We start from the raw sequence: 4,542 nt of genomic DNA, 5'->3' as shown, positions 1-4,542 counted from the left end.
AGCATGCCGCGCGGCCTTACGTCAGTTGGGACGAGGCCCGCCTCAGCCTGGCGGTTCGGCTCCAAGGATGGGAGAGTGTCTCTCAAGTATCGTGTGATCAGCGGCTGTAAGCATTGCTGGGAAGTGAAGTTCCAACGCTGTCAAAGCTCCCTGGGAGACCGCCAAGAACTCAGAATGAGATTCGTTCATCACCATCCTAACAAACTCACCTGCTGTCCTAGGAACTGAAACAAGTCTCCTGAACGGAGTGGATGTGGAAATTCCTCTGAATTTACCTCTAGAAAAACACAATGGACCTAGAAGTTCTGAGGTTCCATCTTGGTTTATTAGCAGTACTATCTCCGGCAACGTCTCCATAGGTAAAGATGAACACAGCAATGCCTGCCTTTCCTGGCTGGTGTAAGAGTTAAAAGATATGTTCTATGAAAAGACTAGCAGGATAGGCCTATTGCTTTACATTATGGCTATTGTCTAAGGGAGGTACCTAGCACACTAGTTGACCCTGTCTTTAACTCATTATTGTCTGTGCCCGTTTTGTGCCAGCCCAAGGTAGGTACTTACTAAATATTAAATTTAGCTGATAGTAGTCATTCTATTGATCTTAGTTCTTGTTCCTGCTCACCTTTTTAAGGCAATAGTTCACAGATTTTAGAATGTATTAGGATTACCAGGGGTGCTTATTTAAAATACAGGTTTCTAGACCCCATCCACAAGAATTCTGATTCAGTAAGGACCCACTTCAGACCGGGACCCAGAGTCTGCACTTACAACAAGCACCTGTGATGTGGTTTCCAGACCATACTTCGTTTTGAAGTGTGTTTTTGATCTTGAGGAAGTTTCCAGACTGCTAATGTATCACAGGGAATAGAAATAATAAGGCATTCTGAAATTACACCATGTACTTTTGCTGTTGGATTTAATTATAACTTAAATGTGCGATGTAGTAAACTTCTGAGCAGTAGTGCTAATGTTTTATACTAGCGACAGGGGCCAGAAACAAAGTGTAAACACATTGCCTCCATCAAAACTGGTCTTGGGCTGGCAGAGTGACTCAAGCAGTAAGAGGGCCTGCCTAGCAAGTGAGGCCTTGAGTTCAACCCCAGTGCCACCACAAAATAAAATTGGTCTTGCTGGGTGAACAAGGTGTACACACCTGTTTTGCAAATAAAGAACAGTGCAGTACTATCCGATGTACATAGTAAGTTGCTTAGCAAACACTGTTGTTGCTGGTGAACAAATAGTAGTTACACTGGATAGCTCAGATTGTAAGTACTGTGAGAATTCAATTGGTGGAAGCAAGAAATATGTCTCCTTTTCACCACTACAGATCTGGTTGTTGAACTGGACATGTTTGACGGAAGTGCCTGGACACTGGCAGTTCTCAGTTTCCCAGATGACTTGACTGTGCAGCTAAGGTTGAGAACCACTGAAGGGAAGTACATAAAAGGGCTGGGATTAGGGACAGCATCAAAAGATCACCATTAAGGCTGTAACCTCAGTCTGATTAAATAAAAATCACTAGGAGTGGAACCCAGGTATCTTTGAAACACCACACATGATTCTAATATACAGTCAAAGCTGAGAACCTCAGCTTTATTTTAACTCTCACTAGTTCTCAATCCTGACTACAAGAGAGTCACACAGGGACTTTTAAAAAATTACTGAAACAGAAAGAAATAGCAATCCCATTTCAGAACAAATAAAGCAGAATACCAGGGATTTAAGGATAAAGTATGACAGCATCCCCGCCTCCACTGTAGGTAGCCATGCCTGAAGGAAAGCTGAGAAGAGTACCTTTTCTATGATTTCAGTGGAGATAATTTCTTATTATGCAAACCTTCATTTCCCACATACCCTAAGAATTTGAGAAAGCCTAAAAAGGGTTCTAAATGTATCCCATTAAATCTCAGCTACAAATGAAACCCATACCAAAGTGGTTGAACAAAGAAATGGTCCATGAACTGTGATATATGCATGTGTTCTGTATTACTGTGATGTATGCATGTGTTCTGTATTTTCCTTCTCTCCCATATTTCTGTCTTGATCTATCCCATGTCTTTTGAAATCTTATTAAAAATGCAGATTCTGGTTCATTAGGTCTCAGGTATTACCCAAGATTCTGCATTTCTAAAAAGCTGCCAGGTGCTAGTGCTCCGAGTCTGTGGACCACACTTTGAAGAACTGAGCCTATAAAGTAGCTCACTCTGAAGATCGCACTTCCTCCTCTCTCATTGGTTTGGGGACCTCATGCCAGCAAACCCATCCCTATGATCCTCCTTCCTGTTAGCCTACAATCATGCTTAAAAAAAAAAAAAAAGCAAACGTACCTGTTTCCTCCTTTAATTTTAACACCAAATATATTTAAGGAGTAATCTATATTCATAGTCTGCTTTTTAAACCTCCAATCAGCTTCTTTAACTTCTCAGGTCAAAGCTGGATTATTGAAAGAGGTCTCATGAGAGGCCTAATGACTGTCAAAGCTACTTTACCACTGGCTTATCTTGATCTCACAGTGGCTTCTGACAAAACAACCCCCATACTTCTTGACATTCTCTTACTCTATAAGATATGAACCTTGGTTTCTTTTTCCACTTCTCTTTTCAGTTTCATTTGTGAAAACTGAAAACTGAAAACTCTGGGCTGGGGGCATAGCTCAAGTGGTGGAGCATCTGCCTACCAAGTGTGAGGCCCTTAGTTCAAACTCTTAGTTTTTAGAAAACTAAAAACTGCTCTGGCCACTGGGTTTTCCTTTCAAAATTCTACCATTTATCTCCTCCTCTTATTGCCCTGAACACTTCCTGTGGGTGACTTCCCCCTGTGACTTCCATGTGCATCTGTGAGCCTGCATGCATGTATATGTATAGTCCCAATCTCCCTTGTGTTCAAAACACAAAGCGTTTCCAACTGCTCTGGCATCTTTACTATTTCTCTGTAAACTCCTCACTATTCATGTTTCATTATCTACCCTCCCTTCTTAAGATGTTATCCATCCTATCTCTTTTCTTTGGGCAAAATCCGGAAAGATTTTTGGTCTTCCTCTCCTTCCCACCACACATTTATTTGCTCCTACCAACTCTACCTCACAAGTATTCCTAGATTCTAACCTGTCCTTTCCATTTCCATTGGAATGTAAATGCATTTGGTACCTCTAGCATCTGCCTTCTTTTTTAAATTTTATTTTTACTTTTTTTTTTATGGTACTGGGGCTTGAATTTAGTGCCTTCGCCTTGAGCCACTCCACCAGCCCTATTTTTGTGAAACGTTTTTCGAGATAAGGTCTCTTGAACTATTTGCCTGAGCTGGCTTTGAACTGTGATCCTCCTGATCACTGCCTCCTAAGTAGCTAAAGATTATAGGTATGAGCCACTGTCACCTGGTTATTTTACTTTTTAAAATAGTGTATGTTAATTGTACAAAGGAGTTCCACTATGGTATTTCCATATGGACATATTTTGTTCCTTGATCAGATTAACCCCCTGTATTGCTCTCTTTTCCCTGTCCACCCTCAGCCTCTGCCTTCTTAAACCCATCCTCCATGCTGCCTCCAGACTTTGTTCCCCAACACAAACCAAAACTCATCATATCATATTGCTATTCCAAGATATCTGTTCCAACTACCTATTACTGTGTAATAGACTATGCCAAAATGTACTGGTTCAAAGCAAAAACAAAATAAAACAAGATCCAACTAAGCAAACAAACAAAACATTTTTCTATCTTATGGTTCTGTGTGTTGACCGTCCTCATCTCAGCATGCAGCTGGTCTCCCCTCTCTTAGGGCTCCTCATGCAGTAGCAGTCAGAAATTGGGGCTGGAATCATCTGAATGCTTGACTGGGTTGCTACCCAAAATGTTTGGACCAACTCTCTTCACATGGACTCTCTTATCTGCTGTACCCCACAACATGGTGGACCCACAGTAGTTGAATTTCTTAAACAGTGACTGGCTTCTCTTAGAACAAGCATTCCAAGAGATCAAGGCAGATGCTACAGTGCCCTCAGAAGTCACCTGCACTTCATTCCGTTGGCTCCCAAGGGTCAACCCAGACTCACTGAGAGAGGACTAACAAACACCAGTTATGGGGGACGCATCTTTGAAAATTAACTATATAATATTCCTTGGCTCTTTGATTTGTAAAATCCATACTTGGAAGAAGGGATACAAACATGTCACAATCAAACCTCAGTTTGCTTTTCATCTGCAATTTTTCTGCCCACTGCTATCTGGACTCCAGCCACTATAAACACTCTCTGTTCTCCGAGTCCACAGAGACTTTCAAATTTGTGTCTGTACACATGCTGTCCTATTTGCTTGGAATTCCTTTTCCTCTTTGGCCAACTCCTATTCTTCCTTTTATGGCAATAGAGGAGAGTAGAGCAAGTAGATATTCCTACACTGTGCAGGCATAAACGGTAATGCTCAGATGTCACCTTTCTGTGTGTAGCTTTTCAATGTACAACTTATGGGTCCCTGCTATATATCTCAAGCACTCCATCCTTACCTCAATAACCCATTAATCATGTCCATTATAGTTGTCTGTTT

The sequence above is a fragment of the Castor canadensis genome, chromosome 2, assembly GCF_047511655.1.
Source record: "Castor canadensis chromosome 2, mCasCan1.hap1v2, whole genome shotgun sequence".
NCBI lineage: Eukaryota > Metazoa > Chordata > Mammalia > Rodentia > Castoridae > Castor > Castor canadensis.
Note: the sequence above shows the minus strand (reverse complement) of the source record.